The sequence below is a fragment of the Euphorbia lathyris genome, chromosome 9 (assembly GCF_963576675.1).
Source record: "Euphorbia lathyris chromosome 9, ddEupLath1.1, whole genome shotgun sequence".
Lineage (NCBI taxonomy): Eukaryota > Viridiplantae > Streptophyta > Magnoliopsida > Malpighiales > Euphorbiaceae > Euphorbia > Euphorbia lathyris.
This window is the reverse complement of record NC_088918.1, coordinates 27,758,064-27,778,120: the sequence shown is the minus strand read 5'-3', so window position 1 is coordinate 27,778,120 and position 20,057 is coordinate 27,758,064. Positions and strand designations below refer to the sequence as shown.

Genomic DNA, 20,057 nt, shown 5'->3' with positions numbered 1-20,057 from the left:
CGAGACTCGTAACTTTTAAGGGTCCGTTTGGATGAAGCTTTCACAAGGTTAATTAAAGGGAGGTTAATTAAAGGGAGGTTAATTAAAGGGAGGGGAAGGGAGGGGAAGGGAAGGAAGGGAAAGGGAGGGGAGGTTAGAGAACCTCCAGATCCCACCAATTTGGTGGGACTGAAATTGGAGGTTTTTGAACCTCCATTTAACTTCATTTAACCTTCATTTAAACTTAAACTCCTTCCCAAGCAAGGTTAGAAAAATAACATCCATTTAAACTCCTACCCAAGCAAGGTTAGAAAAATAACCTCCCTTTAATTAACCTCCATTAACCCCAATCCAAGCATACCCTAAGTCTCAATTAAAGTTTTTTAGGCACGTTAGGATTCGAACTCAAAATCTAGCTTAAACGATTTGAGATTTATAACATCTTGAACGAACCGGTCCGAAGTAGGGGTAGAAAGCCTGAGCAATGAGCGACCCTAAGAAATGGCGATAGAGGCAGGAATGAACTGAATCCCACCTAGAGAGAGAGTAACCGATGCTTATTAGTAAAATGAGAATTCAATACATACAGACGCGTTTTAAAATCGTGAAGTCCAAAGTTTAGATTTGATCAAAGTGAACAATATCTACATGATATTGGAGCAAGATGTTAAGACAGCCATATTGGTTGATGTGTTTTTTTTTCTTCTTTTTCTTTTTCTAACAATATTTGAGTTTTCAAACCACGGATACATCATCATTGTTTTCATAATAAATTTATTCTCATCTATTTTATATTGGAAATTTTTCATATAAAATATTTGGTTGTTTATCTGAAAGTGTATACTTGTTTCAATGCATTATTAAATAAATTATATACTATACGAAAAAAATTTAAAGTACTGCTGCTGGAGTAATAATCTTTACCAATCAATCATTTCTGTCCACCAATCATGTCCATATAATGGTATTCAAAATGATTTTGATTGGTCGGGAGTAATACTTCTGGAGTACTGTAAAATTTCTCACTCCTTGAAATATATTTTTGTATTTAAGTTTAATATTATTGCATTTAAGTTTCATAGATGGTCAATTGCAACAGTAAGTACATGTGTTGCCACTAATGTGTTGCAATTTATATGATGTAATTTGGTCTATTGCAACACTATATATAAAGTGTTGCAATGAATATGTTAGACTAACTTAACTCTCATATTGTCTATGAAGTGTTGCAATTGATGTGCAAAAATTAAAACACTTTTTGTGTAATACATTTGTTTTGCATCCTTGAGAATTGAAAAAAACAAAGAAAATGATAAAGTTTGGATAAATAATTTATTAATCCCTACATTATTACTTGACATGTCTTTCTCTCTTCTCTCCTCTCCCCTATTTAATTTTAGTAAAATTATAATTCAAATATTTTAATATATAAAAAATATCAAAATGCTATTATTTTAAATATATAATTTTCAAAATTAGTTTGTATCTAAATTTTAATTTTACACTTAATAGTGATATTATTTTAAATATTAAGATACAACGTTATATATTTAATATTGGCATAATACCCACTTGGATCCCTTAACCAAAGCTTCAAAGTAAATTAAGACCCTAAACTATCAAAATCATCAATCAGGTCCCTGAACTAACCAAAAATTATGAATTGAGTCCTCATTCTAAATAAAAATCATTAATTGAGCCTCATCGAAAATAAGTCGGTTGAACAGTTTTAGACCGTCTTCTCCAAACCTATTTTGAACCAGCACAAAAATTATTACAGTCTATATCAAATAGTCACAATTTCTGATTTTAGGGTAGAATGAGGACTCAATTGATGATTTTTACTTAGTTTAGGGACCTGATTGATGATTTTGATAGTTTAGGGTCCTAATTGATTTTAAAGCTTTAGTATGGTGTAATGCCTTTACTATTTTTTTAAATAAATATTTTTATTTTTATATTTATTGAAAAAGTATATTTTTATATACTAAATTTAAATTATATTTTTATTAAAAAATTAAATAGAAAATACAAAAAAAAATTCTAACACCTATCCAAAATTTTGAGTATCCCACTATTATTAAATGTAAAATTTTGGAGGGAACTTATTTTATTCCCCCTCCTAACGCTTATTCCAAATTTTTGAATCTCCCACTATTATTTTGGGAAATTTCACTTGGGTCTTTTTTCCCAATTTCCCTTCCGTGTCTTTTTTTCAGACCCTGTTTCCCTTCCCTGTTTTCCTAATTTCCCACTATTATTTTGGAAAATTCCACTTGGCTCTTTTTTCCCTCAATCTGCATCTCTCAATTTTATTTGAGCAGCCGTATTTGAGGTCTCTAATATTCTTCCTTTCTCTTTGCTATTTAGGTCTTGAACTCGCCAAAATTCTTTGAGCCATGGAGTCGAAGTGGCTGACGAGCTATTTCCGCATGGTGCCAGTGGTGGTACCTCCGTCTATGTGGGTTCTCTTTCCCAATCTGTTGTTTTCTATAGATTCTGCTTGTTGAACACAGTTGATAATGTTTTCTTGATTTGCCTAATATCACATTCCTATTAAAGCCATATTTTACAATTTAAATTCATTTAGGTTTTCCAATTTGGCGTGGTTTTTCGATTTTCCCTAGTTAGTTTTGTTTAGGTTTCTTTTTTAATCTTTAATTAGAGTTAAAACTTAAGTGATTACAAATGGCACTGATTGCACCGTGAGAATATTTAACTCTGGCAGTAATGTGCCGGAGATGTGTGGTAATGGAGTGCGGTGCTTTGCTAGATTCATTACTGAACTGGAAACTTTACATGGAAAGCATAGTTTTATAATTCATACAGGTGCTAGTTTAATTGTTCCTGAAATTCAAGAGGATGGAAATGTGAAGGTTGATATGGGTGAGGCAATATGAAAGCATGTGATGTGATGTACCTATAAAATTATATGTAAATAAAGATCATGTTGTTATTAAATCAGAACTAAATGTAGATGGAGTAACCTGGAACATGACTTGTTAGTATGGGAAATACTCATTGTGTAACATTTGGGAGCAAAGAAAACAAGGTATAAACTGAAGCCAATTGATTGATCAACTTGTGATTCAATGCTAATGCTCATGTTCTCCATCTGGTATATGGTGTTTAGAGCAATTATTCTTCCTTCCTTTCTTTATTTCCTTTATTTTTTTTTTTGGCTTATGTAGGTGATATAATGGCATCTTCCAAACTTAATGCAATATGTAATTAAACTAGTGTATTTTTTCTTAACTATTTTTGAGAGTAAGCATTCAATGTATCTTCCTTTCAAAAAAAGCATTCAATGTATCTACCTGACGGGTGGCTACTATAGAGAGGTTCTCTCTTCATGTACACAATGCAAGAAAAACATTTAATGGTTTTTTAAAACTATATTTTAAGCCATTGATCTCATATTTATAAGCAGGGAGATCTATGTTCCCTATTAAGCCAACATGTGTCCATTACTTTCAACCCTGATGCAATCTTTAGCCTGGTTTGCTATTACACTGAATTGAGTTTCAGTCAATTTCTTGACACATTATGAGAAATCAGATAATTCTTTCTATCAAAGAGAGAGAGAGAGATGTGATGATGATAGGTGTTGAGTTGGATATGTAGTGGTTAGCATGTCAAATAGTAAAAGCCTTAAGTGTAGACTCGGCACCTTGGACATTTTGGGTTCTTTCGTGATTTGTTTTGAATAAGACATTGCATTGTTCTATTGTCAAACATTTTTGTTCTCACAAATTTTTCTTTTTGTCTCGTAACTGATATACAGAATTTGTGCAAGTTCATTCACGTTTTCACATCTAAAAATGCTCGTTTGGGAGCGAGGTGCAGGTAAGTTCTCACATGCTACAAAATCATGGTTCATTCACACAAGTTTTGCAACTATTGATCCTCTTAGATTCTTTGAAGGAAATGCACCCTCTTGTTATTATAGGGGCAACACTAGCCTGTGGAACTGGAGCCTGTGCAAAAGTGGTTGCTGTTGTTCTGGAAGGTTGAGCTTGGATGGTAAGTATAAGATGCTGCTATTAAGAGTTCATTAAAAAATGTAGAACTGGGACGTGTTGGGAAATCTTTAGTTTGATAGGTGATTGAATATAAGTTGTGGCATTTATACGAAAGGATACAAAAATGGAAACAGAGAAAACAAACTAAATGGTAACATTCTTAAGCATAATAAGTTAATTGTTAAGTTGAACCTAGATTTAGCCCAATTAGATATTCAATGGCCTGAGTTACACATGTTTAATGCTCCTTCCAATCAAGCCTGGCTCATATTTCTCCCTCTTTTTCTACATTCTAAAAATTAATTTAGAGTTAAATTTACAGTTTCACAAACACTTTGCAGTCATTATTATATGAAATTTGATAGCAAGTCCCATTCATTGAATATGAAAAAAGACATCAATTAATCAAAACGTTCCTATCAATTTTATATAGTTTGAACCATTACAGACTGCCTAACGATGCTGTGATTTGCTCTCTCTCAACTTTAATTATGACTTTTCTACTATCAAAATTGGCCTATTAATATAGACTTGTTATATTAAAACTAGGAAATTTCTATAACAAGCTTAAAACTACATCCTCAGGACCAGTTCAAGCTTATCTAGGTCTTATTTACAAGTTCTGATTATAGTTCCATATCATAATAATCCAAGCAAGGCCACTAGAAGCTTGCAGGTAGGCGCCTCTACACAGTTTGTGGCTTCCCCGTTCATCTCTTGCCCTGCCCTGCCCTGCCTTTGATTTCCTCATCTGAAAAAAAAATTCAGCATCAAAGGCACCAAGGTACGATCTCCTTTGATTTGTGTATTCTTCACTTTTCCTCTTGTAATGTTATTGTTTTGGTTTCATGGTGTTAACAAAAAAAATACTTCGTTTCCAGGGATGATTTTATAAAGAAAAACAACTTGAAATCACAGAAACTTCATCATTCGAAGAACAACTTGGGTAAGCTATAGTTCTCTCTAAAGCATTAAGTTCCGATATCTTGTAGTCAAATACAAATGGAATATGATGGTATGACTTAATCTTTTTTTATAAACTACACATGCTTGTTACTTACTCTAACCCTACTACTTTCTTACATAATGGTCTTTTGGCTATAATTTTTCCATGTAGGGAAAATTCGTTTACTATGTAGTTATTGATATTAGCTAGTTTGACATAGATTTGTGGTTGTTTTCTGTACAAGAATTACAATAACATAGTTTTAATCCAATATGGTCTGTACAAATGTTACATATCCTAGACAGCAGCCACATTATGATAAGATTTTAAAGTCAATTTCTGATGTAAATTTAGGACACATAGTAGATAAATTTCAGTTTGAGATTTTGAATTCTAGCTTTGATATTGTTATTAAAGATTAACTTATTTTAAGGAATTTCAGATAAGAGTTTATTTTTGAGTTTAGGGCTATATTGACTGCCTATTTAAGCTCCTCTAGCTTGAATTGAAATTTTTCTTTTACATTATAGTCTTTGAGATAATGGCTCTAACCTTGTAGCCTAAACAAAATAGGTCATAAAGGTAATGTCATGTAATGATTAAGAGTTCCATATGGAAACATAGTATCTATTTAGATACACTAAGGGCAATTTTCCTAAATTAACCTCTTCAAACAACTAGATTTTGTAATTCAAGGTCCTATAATAGAAGTTAGCTTTATATTGTTAATCTGATATAGGTCAGCTTGGGTTTTTTTAGACTTCTAATAGAAGTCAGCTTTATATTGTTACTTAGACATAATGCTTAATTACTATTTTGTTTTTCATGTGGTGGACTGCAGAAGATGCCTAATCGAAGGAACAATCGACTATGAACACTTCTGCTTTTTATGTAGAAGAATTAACAACAAAGATAAGAAACCAACTTCATGAAGAAATGGATGAGAAAATGAACAAAAAAATGTTGTGGATGATGAATAAATTGGAAGAACCTAATCCAATCTCAAAGTTGGCATGGAAGAAATTTGTGATGGCATATCAAGTAAAAATAACAATGTTGTAAGCTATTCTAAAGATGGTGCTCCATATGAAGGGATGGAAGGATAAGCTATATTATGTTTGTATGACATTGTAGTACTTTTAATTTGTTTGTTTTTTGGATCGTACGATGATGTTAAATTCTATTGTTCACATATTGACATTATGGTTGTATTTGCAATTAAAAATATTGTTATGCTATTATTTAAATTAAAAATAGTTTTTATAAAAAAATTAATGATGTTAAGTTAAAGAATGTGTTGCATATTAAGATGTTATATTAAAAAGTGTTGTATCGCAAAATAAGAAGTGTTGCTTTAAATGTCATATGATATGTAAAAGTGTTGCAATTAGATATAAAAGAGTTGCTTTGAACAAAAAAAATGTTAAATTAAAAAGTGTTGCCATTGTAAATAAAAGAGTTGCAAGAAAAATTATGTTGCATTTAAAGGTATTCAAAAGTGTTGCTATAGTGTACGAAAGAGTTGCTTCAAAAAAATGTGTTCTCGTAAAATAGTGTTGCAATTTTGTACGAAAGTGTTGCTTATGTTTTTTTGACAAAAGTGTTATATATTCTATGGTGATGGCAACACTTATATAACAGTTGCTTTTGATATGAAAAGGGTTGCTATAGATACCAATGGTAACACTTATATTGGTGTTGCTACATATACCTTAAAGTGTTGCTATAGACATCTATAGCAACACGAAAAAATGCAACACTTTATTTTGGTCTAAAGTGTTGCCTATTCGTCTAAGACAACACTATTATAGCCAAAGCCAACACTTAATGGGTGTTGCAATAGACCATCTATGGTGTAGTGTACCACATTATAATACTCATCCAATATTTTATTCATTGTATAAGATCAAGAGAAAATTTGTACTTGCATCTCACCAATTAAAAGTCGCCACTGATAGATTTTTATTTCTTAACATCATTCATGAAAATGAATTGATATTCATCTCTCTTTTGATTGGTAAGGTGTATTATACCCAGTAATATGGGATAAAATAAATAGGCCCATACAAAGGCCTGAGTGAAGCAAGGAAATGGGTCTGTAACAAGGGCCCATATTAAAGCAAGCTAAAAGGTACAGATTGTACAAATGTAGAAGCTTCAACAGGAAGTTATCTAGCTTAACACGTGGACCAATGGATGTTTCGAACCTCAAAGGTATGCTCCCTTTTCCTAGATCACGTTGTACATTAGGGAATGACATAAAGGAAAATGAGTCTGAAGCCAACCAAGAGCTATACGTGGAAAGGTGCATCACCGAACCCGATCAGGAGCTGGCATGTGTAAAGTGCAAGGCATTTTAGGTATGTAATCATTTATAAATAGTCTTGGAAACAAAGCTCAATGTACTTTTACTATTCATTTCTCTCATTAACTGTTTCAAGTTAGTAATTTACCCAAAGTATATTACTAACTTAAGCATTGAAGAGGAGACGCCAGATTCTAACCCCTCCCTGACTGTTTGTTACTGATTCAGGTCATCAGAAGACTGATCGGAAAGTGTTATTCATTGTTAAAGACATCAATTAGTGCGGTGAACGTGGACGATTTTCGTGCAAATGGCTCATCTATGTAGCTTTATGGTTCAACCAGTTCTCTAGCAAACTACTAACATTCCAAGCACTCAAGCTGCACCTAATCGTGGCCTAATTGATTCTAGCAACAATCCACTTGAACCATTGCATATTTCTCCGGCTCTAAATCAGATAATCGATGCTTGTTTAGGATCCTTGGACCATGAGCAACGTCGGTTCATGGATGGTCTTACAAAACAACTGATATACAATATTGGCTCTGTCTAAGAGTCCATGAACATTCTCAGAGTGGACCATGCAACTCAAATGGAGGTAATCAGAATTGAGCTTAAGGAAGAAGAGAGGCAAGTAGGTATGAGGATAGATATGGATCTATGGCTTGTTCTACAGGACATCATGACGTCCGGACTTATCTAAAGAAAAGAGGATGCTCGGAAGAATATCAACCTGAAGTGGTCTAGGGAAGATCGAAGGAAAAACATGTTAGTCCTAAATATCGAATGTGTTATCGATCACCTTCACCTCTTAAGAAACTTTCGAAACTAAAGAGTTCCAGATCTCCAAAACGACATAAAAGCGTTCATAATGATTCCACCGAATCCTTTATTCGTCGTTATGAAGCAAACCGAAACAGGTCGGAGGTTTCCAGATCTCTAGATCGAAGAAATCAAATGGCAAAGCCTAGACCAAAGGTGGATGAGACAAGTTCCTTGAAAAAAGAGGTATATAATCTCATTAGAAAGGAGCTTCGTCATGCCATAAAGGATGAGTGATTAAAATCAAAGCTGCTAGAGACTACTAATATGGATACTCCTCTCAGTCCAGAAATCATGAGGTAACCTACGCCAAGAGGATTCAAATATCCCCTTCTCAAAGACTATAATGGTATGGTTGACCCTACTCTTTATGTTAAAAAAAATCAGGGCTCTTCAACTATGACGGCCACTGACACTCTCATGTGCCGATTATTTAACAACCTTGAAAGATCCGACTAGGTTTTGGTATGACCAGTTGTTGCATGGATCCATCAGATCCTTTAAACAAAGGCCAAAAGAATTTGCTGATCATTTCATCACCTCCATCTCAGAGAGTAAACTGATGCCAGATTTAAATTATCTTGTTAAGGAGCCAAATGAATCATTGAATGAGTGGGTGGAGATATTCCAATGCACGCCATCCAGATTAAACATCTGAATGTGGATGGGGCAGTTGAGGAAACGACAAGTAATTGCCAAAACAAGGATCTCTTGAAGGAGCTGACAACCCGAAGGACGAAGATGTTTCCTGATTTGATAAAAAGAGCCCCCGATTTTGTAAAATGGGATAACCATAAGCTAAATCCATTACTAAAGGAGAGATTAAGTTTGATTCATCGGCCGAAGTAGTCCAAAAGTGACAGGAGCAGGGATGGGCATAAAAGGTATAAGGAGATATGTCACACCCGACCCTAGACGACCTCAATCGGCATCGGGCGTGAAATAGAAAGATCATAATCAAAACTTCTCTTCAATATATATTTTAAAATAATTCATATTCCTACTACATTAGTCATTCAAGAACCTCAACATATTTACCAACTCCATTACATTACAATTGAAATACTAAGGTTCTAATAATAATTCTAACAATAAGTAACAACTTCCAATCCTCGCCTAATCGGTCGGTAATCTTCTCTATACTTGTACTTTCTCACCTAAAAACATTAAAACATTTAAAAACGTGAGACAGAAATCTCAGTAAGAAACTATCAGGTATAAAAACCCAACTTTACTTAACATAGCTACATATATACATTTGTAAAGAGATTTAATCAAAACCTTATAAAATATACTCAAACTTAAGTTTATAAGATAGTCATCAAAACCTTATAAAATATTCTCAAAACTTAAGTTCATAAAATAAAATTTGTGTATGTGTATCCATCCTCGAATTCCACCCGTGTAGATCATAACACCAATCATAACAATATCGAGATATCTCATTTATATCTCGTTCCTTGCCTAACAGTTAGGACTACCGGCCATGCACTCTGGCCATACCGCCATTAAGTATGGTCTTACAACTTACAACTCCTACCCCGGGCAATCCTAGATGGACAAAACCTTTTTATCTTTCAAAATATCACAACTCATAAAAATCATATTTGGACTTCAATCCAAAATAATAACAACAATAACCGCAACAGATTTCTCAATCCAAAAACAATTCGTAAGAAATCATCAAATTCATTTTATTCACTATATATATACATTCAAACCAAAAACATATATGTATATATGTAAATCAACCAAATTAAGCTTTAAATCAACATAATCAAGTAAAATCTGAAATTCACATAGAAGCATAGTCAATAGCTTCATTTGAACCATAATTTCACAATAAAAAGCAAAATCGTGAAAAATACAAATTTTACAAAATTCATGCATAACCTTAAAATATCACTGTCTGAAAATTCTGTGATTATATATATATATATATATATATATATATATATATATATATATATATATATACACAGAAAACTCAAAATATAGTTGATAGTTACTTACCTTGGTCTCTAATTGAGGAAAACACACACGTTCAATTCTCCTTTAAATTTTGTCTAAGACGTTTCCCTCCAAACACTGCCGAAACTTAAAAACTCTTCGGTTAGGACTTAGATCTATACATAAGGATACTATGGTTCCAATTTCGAGTGATTCGGACGGTCGAATCTTCGTAAATCAAAGAAACGGTTCAGAGAAAATTGATGAATTTAAAAAGGAATAAAAAAGAAAGGAAAAGAAAAAGAAGATGATAATCTCTCCCTCACCTGTTCGCAGGATATATATCCAAATCTGGCGAATATTCGGTTTGATCTTCTATCTTTATATAATCTTTTAAAAATTATTCTAAACTTTTAATATACACCTAAAACCATCAAATTAACTTCAAACCTTTCTCATAGCACCAAATAAAAATCATACACCCAATAATTATACTATATACTAATATCAAAATATAAATTTTAGAAATTTAGATACGGACGTGACAATTCTCCCCACCTTAAAAAATTTCGTCCTTGAAATTCACATTCTCTAATCTAAATTTTCTTCCTCAAATCCAAGATCACAAAATTATTTCCAATTATCAAGATTCCTCATAATCATCATAAGACCACAAATTCTAATGTTTCCTTCCATGAACTCCATAATGTATCCATATCCACATCACTGTAACAATCATTTAAATATAACTCTTAGTAACAATAAAACTTCAAATATCATATATTCAATTTTATATGATATGATATACTTTATATTCGTAGTTTCCTAACATACACCAAATCTCACTTTAAGAAGGTGAAATCACAATTGATTTCATCAATTGCATATATATCAAATATATTTCACCTATCTCCAAGTTCTACAGACTTCAAAAATATCACTTTTGAACCGCCAATATGTACGATATTATATTTTTCTTCAACTTTAAATAATCTGAATCAATGATTTGCATCAGCATATAATCTTACTTCATCATAATAATAATACTTATATCTATAATTTTTCACTCTAATCATTATTTATATTATAATCGTCAATCATTAGCATCAACATCACCATCACTCTTATAAGAGTCATTTCATAAACATCAACATCAACATCACCAATATAAACCTCATTATAATAATACAATTTCCTATCAATAAGAGTCATTTCATAAACTCTTAGAGCATCTGCAGTGGGGTGAATTACTTTCCCAAAGTAATACAAAAAACGGTATCACCCCATTGGACTAGAGAGCATTAAGTGAGGTGAGAGAAATTTTGTATCACTTTTGTGATACAGGGAGAGAAGAAATAGGTGATAAGAAGGTAGGGACTGAAATTGAAAATCACACGGGTATGGGCGGCTGAGATCGCGCCTCAGCTGGCGCGTGTAATACACGCGGGCTGAGGCGTGTCTCAGCCGCAATTGTGGACTTAATCCGCATTATTTTATTTTATTTTTAAAAAAAAACGAAAAAGCGGTGGGTGGGTAAAGCCAAAAAAAAATTTGAATATTGAATATTGGTAACAACGAATATATTGAGAAAGCCAATTAAAACTCAACATCTACAAAATTCAAAAAAAAAAAAAACTCAACATCTACATGTTATTTTTTGCAATGTATTTTTTTAAATGTGATTTTTTTAACTGTATTTTTTTACATTCGTATTCTCGTATTTTATTTCAATAAAAAATTATCGTTTGTGATATTTTTTATTTTTACAATTAATTATATCTTTTAATTAACTATTTCGGTTCAAAATAATTATAGATATAATTGATATTTATTTTTTTTAACCAATTTATATATTAATGGAATTATTTAGATTGAATTGTGAAATAATTAGATTAATTATTTGGTGGAAAGAAATAATAATTTATTTAGAATGTGTAAGAGTTTTATGACAAGTGGGTCCTACATAAAAAGTGATACAAATTGATTTAATGGAGAGGTAGTTGAGTGTATTAGATTTTTTTGAAAAAAGTGGGGTTTTTTTGGATATAATACAAAAAATTTGTATCACCCATTGTGGGTGCTCTTAATATCAACATCACTCTTACAATTCTCTATTTAACTCTTCAAAATCAATTAAGCTAACATGCTATTTTTTCTTATGATCACTACTATATATACCATCAATTCAACCAAATAAACTTCAACTATCTTTCCAAACTATATAGTCAAGGAATATATGGTACCTAAATTATGACAATCAATGTTTTTTTTTTTTCTGTCTTCTCCAAACTCCAAATAATATCTTTACATCCATAAAAGTCAATAAATCTATAATATCATTCGATTTTCTTATTTGACATCTAAACACTCAATTTTATCCTTATATAAACTTAAACCATAATCACACAAACTTCAACTAAAAATAACTTCTATTAACAATATATGTACTATAAAATTTCAATTATCAACATATATATCCTCTTATATCATATTTATCTCTTAATTTTCTACCTCAAACTGTGCTTAAGATCAGCAAAATTTATCCTCAAAATTCATATATCTTAATTATTTCCTCAAACACTATTTAAGCTTACCAAATTTTCATATTTAATCATCAAATCATGAACTCTAATATATTCTCACACTTTATTTCTCATTGATCACTAACATCGGTATCTCTTTAAACATCATTTATATAACTCTCAATAATTCTAAACCTCAATTTGATAAAGTTCAACAATAGATCTGCACTTTGAATTCAGATATCATTTATTCAAATTAATATTCCATAACTTGTTAAACTCCTATCATAATCTTCAATTTATAATCAACCTCCAAAACAATTAATTGAAATCTCCACATTTTTTGTTTCTAATATCAAAATATAAATTTTAGAAATTTAGACACGGACGTGACAAGATATCAGATCGAAATTATGATCCCCTAAACGCTACTCGAAAAGTAATTCGCTATTAGGTGGAGTCAAACAGACATCACATCCAGTATCCCCCAAAGTTGAAAGCATGAGGCTGAAGACACAATGGCGTATACTGCAAATTTTATAAAAATGAAGGACATGACACTGAAGACTTTAGGCAGGTACCAACCGAACTCAACAAGATGGTTGAGACAGGAAAATTAGACAAATTCCTCAAAAATGATATCAAGCGTAGAATCAAAAAATAAGCATCATGCTGAACGAGCCCCTAGAAGAGTGATAAATGTGATTTCTAGTGCCCCGGAGAAGGATCGTTCGGTAAAGAGGAAAAGAGTTCATAAGGATCAAGAGCAGATTGTTTAATCAAGATTTGAATTCTCATTCGGAAGTTCTATCGACATGCACATAATGATTCCTTGGTTATTGAGATCTTGTTTAAAGAGTACAAGGTCCAAAGGGCCTTCATAGACACGGGAAGTTCAATGAACATTATCACCCGCAAGGCTTATGAAAATGAAAGTTAAAAGGACTGAGAAAGTTAAAAAGCCTCAGAATACATTTTATCTAAATTTCATATTGCTTTTGAAAAATATTTTTTATATGATAATATATTGCATTAGTGTATTATATAAGCCAATATCATTATCTCTCACAAATGGGGATGTAGCTCAAATGGTAGAGCGCTCGCTTTGCATGCGAGAGATACAGGGTTCGATCCCCTGCATCTCCACATTTTTTCCTTTTAAATTCTTTACCGAATTGGTTTAGAACAATAACTCAATGGAAAAAATATTATAACTCAATGGAAAAAATATTTTATTTTTTCCATTAGGTATAACATTTTCCTAACCTTTTGAACAATTTGTGAAACACAAGATAAAACGAAAATGAGAAAAAACATGGAAGCACAAAAAAAAATAGAAAAACGGATAAACGATGAAAAAAATAAATTTTTTTATAAAAACGTAAAAAAGACACACAAAAAAATAGTGAAAAATGGTAAAAGGGGAAACGCTAAAATGTGAAAAACGCTAAAAACAGAAAAATTCTGAAAACAATAAAAATGAAAAATAGAAAAAATGTGAAAACATGAAAAAAAATGTGGAAAACACAAAAAGAAGTGATAACCGAAAAACAATTAAAAAACGCTAAAACGGAAAAATCATGAAAACAATAAAAAAAATGAAAAATAGAAAAAATGTGGAAAACACAAAAAAAAAATTATGATAACCGAAAAAAAAACAAAACAAACAGAATTATTCTCAAAACGAAAAGATAATTATATTTAGAGCAGCTCTAATAGTTGGAGGGTTTTCATCCATCTCTAACAACTCTATCTTCAAAATAATTATCTACCAAAATTTATGGAGTGGTTATGGCATCTCCATCTCTACAACTTATATTTGGAGTACCACATACATTCCAATGTTACTATATAGTCTTACTCCACTTTTAGAGATTTTTTTTTTTTGTAGGAGTATCAAAATGCCTAACTCTATTTTTAGAGCAAGATTTAATAATATTTTATTAATTTTCTAATAATAAAAATATTATTTTAATTTATTTTATAGAAATAATAATTTGTGAGTTTCTATATTTAAATGAGTGTACGTTTACTGCCGTTTCTATCATTTGAATAAATTTTCGGTTTTAATCTTTTATGTGGTTATTTAAAATCATAATAATATATATTATTTTTATATGTTCCCCTTATAAATATTAAATTATCATTTAAATTATTGTTAATGAAATTAAAATATGAATCATAAAATATAATTAAAATTAATTTCAAATATATTTTGATTAATAATAAAAGGAATATAAATGATATGCGAAAATTAATAAATATAATAAAACTGTATTATAAGGAGAAGTATTACTATATCAAATGTATTATAATTGAGAATAGAGCAAGAAAAAAATGGAGTTGGAGTAGGAAAAATAGAATAGATGGTTAGAGATGATTGTAGTCACAATCAACACAGTATTAATGAGTCTCACACGTCATATAATATAATATTTTGTTTTTTTACTTTTAATTAATTAAATTATTTTATATTAAAAATGTAGTTGATAATGAATTAATATTTAATTGAATACAAAATGTATATTAATATTTATTATTAATGGAATAAATTTTGATAATTCAGTTAATTTATATATGTAATTGGATTAAAAATTTAATACTAGAAATAAGTTGCTGTGGTGTAGTGGTTATCACGTTAGTCTTACACACTAAAGGTCCCTACTTCGAACTTGGGCAGTAACATTTCATTATTTATATATGTTATTTTTTTTCAAAAAAGAAAATTTAAAATTAGAATATAACTAGTTGCATAAGTTTATATTTTTTTATATTAATTATTTTTAACAATGTTTTTTTTATTGATAATAATTAGGGTAAATTCTAAAAACAACCCCTGTGGTTTCATGTTGTTCAAAAAAAACCTTGTGGTTTGTTTTTACTAAAAAAAAGAGCGTGGTTTACGCCGTTACCCGAAAAACGAAAAATGGGTTAACACCGTTAAAAGTGCTGACGTGGCAAAGGGTAAAATGGTCCGAATTTGTTGGAGGACTAAAAAAGTAATTCTTCTTTCTTCTTCCTCTTCTTCTCCTGGGTAATGCTTCTTCTTCTTCTCCTGGGTAATTCTAATTCTTCTTCTTCTTCTGAGTAATTCTTCTTATTCTTCTTTCTTCACGTATTACCCAGAAGAATCCCCTCATATTACCCAAAAGTATTACCCAAAAATTACCCAGAATTACTCAGAAAAACTATTATCCAATTCAACTTTAGAACTTGAATAAATCAATTAATCAAACAAAACCCACAAAACTCAGATCTCCTGAATAAATTGGGTAAATGATTAATGAACATTAAAATTCGAATCCAAAACATAGAATCAGTTCATGTCGCTTTCCAGTACCCCGAAGTTGCTGCTCTGTTCGGTCGTACTCCGTTTGGATACTTCTGATCCCTTGGACTGAAAAAATACCATTCCTGCTCCCCAAACGCCGCCTTCGCTGAAAAATCCACAATAATTACTTTTACTAATACTTACTAGATCATCAGATTGATTTAAATATTACAATCTCAACACTACACACCTGGTAACTCCCAGGGATCAAACTTGTATAGATCCATTTCTGCTATAATTGATGCCGGAAGAGGAGCGGAGGCTGCCTTTTTCTTCAAATAATGAACAGCTAACTCTTCATCGTTGGATGAAATCGAAACCTGGCGAAAGGTTAGGTTGCTGCGAACCGGAAGATGAATCGGTGCTCTCCATATTTTAATTTACAAGATTAGGTTCAGGACTAATCGGAGTTGAGATTGGAAGTGTTCGTCGGAGAAGAGAATTACCAGGAGAAGAAGAGGAAGAAGGAAGAAGAATTACTCTTTTAGTCCTCCAACAAATTCGGACCATTTTATCCTTTGCCACGTCAGCACTTTTAACGGTGTTAACCCATTTTTCGTTTTTCGGGTAACGGCGTAAACCACGTTCCTTTTTTTGGTAAAAACAAACCACATGGGTTTTTTTTGAACAACATGAAACCACAGGAGTTGTTTTTGGAATTTACCCTAATAATTATTGTGTTTTATATAATTTTTTTAAAAAAGTAATTAATCATAAACTTTTATTTTATATATTAATCAAAATTGTAATGAAAATTGCAAATAAGTTTTATATTGTTGCAATGGAAACAAATTAGGGTTAATTACAAATAACTACTTTGTGGTTTAGTTGATTTGCAGACTGGTGCATGTGCTTTTTTTTTTTTTGCAAACGTAGTCATGTGGTTTGCAAAATTTTGTATTTAAATTCACTTTGTCAGAATTTGGTCGATAACGACATCGATATGAAAATTTTCAAGAGTTAAATGATATATTTTAAGCACCTTTAATTCTTCAACCTTTAGGTTTGAGGTCATTTAGGTTCTGTTTTTTATGAGTGTTTTTTTAAAAGTAATTAATCATAAATTTTTATTTTATATATTAATCAAAATTGTAATGAAAATTGCAAATAAGTTTTATATTGTTGCAATTGAAACAAATTAGGGTTAATTACAAATAACTACTTTGTGGTTTAGCTGATTTGCAGACTGGTGCATGTGCTTTTTTTTTTTTTTGCAAACGCAGTCATGTGGTTTGCAAAATTTTGTATTTGAATTCACTTTGTCAGAATTTGGTCGATAACGACATCGATATGAAAATTTTCAAGAGTTAAATGATATATTTTAAGCAACTTTAATTCTTCAACTTTTAGGTTTGAGGTCATTCAGGTGTTGTTTTTTATGAGAGAGAAAGATAATGTTTAGAGAGAAAACTCTAAAAATGATGATTTTGAAAAATTAAAAATATGGTTTCATAGTAAATATGATATTAAACAACTTTAATTCTTGAAAATTTTCATTTTGTAGGTCGTAATTGGCCAAATTTGGTAAAATAAAAAAAACATGTAAAATTTTGCAACCAGAGGGTTGTGTTTGAAAAAAAGAACCGTATGTACCAATACCGGTCTGCAAATCGGCCAAACCACATGGTAGTTATTTGTAATTAACCCAACAAATTATTATCGTTATCAAAATAAAAACCTTAAGAATGTTGACATATATTTAAAAAAAAATCATGCATTAAATAGAATCATAATACAAGGCTTGAACAATGAAATATGGAGGATTAGTATGTCACTCCATTAGTCTTGGCATTAAATAGAATGCCTTTGCAAGTTCATAGGCAACACTATTCGCAGAACGACTAACAAAAATGATACTAACATCATTAAACAAATTTATCAACCTATTAAAATCATCAAGAACAAGGCTCTAATAAGACCTAAAGACAAGATAATTAAGATCTAAAACCACCAACTCTGCATCGGTTTCAACAAGACAACCGTCCATACCCTTTCTGTTGAGCCAACTTAGAGCTTCCCGAATGCCTATACCTTCCCCTACACGAGGTAAGAAATCACCCTGCACAAGTTTGGAAAAAGCTCCACAAAACTTGTTATTGCAGTCCCGTGGCACCAGGCCCCTGAGATAATAGAGGCATCCACATTCAGTTTAAAGCGAGCTGGAGGAGGCCGTAACTAGCGAAACGCACCCGAATCAGACCATATGTCCCACCTGTTGACATAGTTATAGAGCATTTAAAATCGAAACCCTAGTTATTACTATAATGTTAACATATGCAATAAGTTTTTTTTTTTTTGAAGCATAAGTTAATTAGTTATATATGAGAAATATTTTTAACAAATAAAAAAATATATAAACATTAAAATATTAGTTTACAAATGAGTGTAGTAGTTTGTTTTACGATGGATGAGTAATTTTGAGCTCGTTCCATTTAATTATTTGACTGTGTCCATCTTATTATATGTTTTGTTTGTCTAAAACTAATTTTAAAAACAACATTTTGTTCTCTTTACATTTTTTTTATTTGATTATTTTTTCAATTGTCATAGTCGTACTGTAAATGTCCGACATTTAATTTAACTTGATTTACATTCTAGTGCATTTGAGAGTTAGTAATAGATTATTGAGAGGGAATATAAATCATTTCGCCTCTCATACTGCAAATGTCTGAAATTTCTCCAAATTGAGTTTTACGTAAAAAAAAATTTATTTTAAGCATAATTTACATAAAATTGGACTTAATTTACGTAAAGTCATATTTTTTTAAAAAAAATCATTATCTTTTTAAAAAAATCGAGTTTACGATAAAATCTTTGAACTTTATATAAATATTTTATTATTTAGATATAATTTACTTAAAATTTGATTTAATTTTAAACATTATGCAAATCTTTGATTTTTAAATAATTTACCTAAAGTTTTACTTAAATTTATATTGTTTGGTGAGATACATATAAGGTGAGAAAGAAATTGTTTGTTCTTCTCCTTTTGGGTCACTCACTCGGTATAGAAGACTGAAACATTCGTTTGACTTGAATTGTACTTGCTATTTTCTTTTGTCAACATGGTTGTGAAAGTGCTATGAAATTATGAGAATTAAAAATAATAGCCCTATCTATCTATTAAAGGAATGTTCATTTACGGCTCAAGCAGCCATTATGGAAAGTTACCTACACTGCCTCTCATTACCATCTGGTTTTTCAAGAACTTTTCTCTTGTTTTTCAATTTTTGTCTTCTTTTGTTTTTTTCTTATAATAAATCCAAGCTTCTTGGAACCTTGCTTTCCTTCCTCCTTTACCCTATAAAAAGGCACCCTCTCATTAAACCTAAACCATCAATCCAATCCCATAAACAGCAACATTTTCTAACTTCTCATATCTTGTATTCTCTCATTAATTTCAAATGGGGAAGATCAATCAGCAACATTTTCAGGAGCAGCGACCCAAGTTTCAAAAACCCACAAAGAACATGAAAAAACCAATAAAGATTACTTATTTTTCTAATCCGACAATGGTTACATTAACCGACCCTTCTCAGTTTCTATCAATTGTTCAAGAATTGACCGGCAAAGATGCTAAAATTGTAGATACTTGGAATCCTTGTGCAGAAACACCTTATTATAATGGAGAAGCAGCCAAAGTTCCTAAGCTTGAAATTCCTGATATAAAGATGGATATTGAAGACAGTACTTACGATGTTTTATCCAACAATTCGTCTTCTTCTTCTTTATCAGCTGAGATGGAGGATACTGTGTTTTGGAGTAACCTTCCAGAAAGTTTCTTTGAATTTGAATTCGATTCTGTTTTTGTATGATTAGAATTTATCAGAACATTTCCGTCGAACTGCAAGTTTTGGACAGTGAGATATGTAAAATGTAAATGATAGAGGCAGTCAAAGTATTCAGTCTTTGATTCTATATATGTTTTAGTGCAGTATTTAGTTGGTGATTGATTTGTTATATAAACCTTATCTTCTAGCAACCCATTCTTGGAAATGAGGTCTTTAGGAATTTGGATAAGATTACATGGAACTTGGATATAACTATCAAAGATTATAATAAATAGTTATTTTTAGATTTCACATAACTTTGATATAAACCGTTGTAACTCATTATTCATCATTTATACTCTTCCGTACATTTGGATTTGAGTCGTGTCTTTTGTTGCTACCATGCAGAT

General features: G+C 31.0%; 2 non-coding genes across 2 annotated transcripts; both read left to right on the top strand.

The window, feature by feature from the left end:
* The first annotated feature begins 13,619 nt into the window (after positions 1-13,619).
* On the top strand, positions 13,620-13,692 carry TRNAA-UGC (transfer RNA alanine (anticodon UGC)). The gene has a single exon. It is a non-coding gene; the product is annotated as a tRNA-Ala (tRNA).
* A 1,466-nt stretch (positions 13,693-15,158) lies between these two features.
* TRNAV-UAC (transfer RNA valine (anticodon UAC)) lies at positions 15,159-15,231 on the top strand. The gene has a single exon. It is a non-coding gene; the product is annotated as a tRNA-Val (tRNA).
* The last annotated feature ends 4,826 nt before the right edge of the window (positions 15,232-20,057 follow it).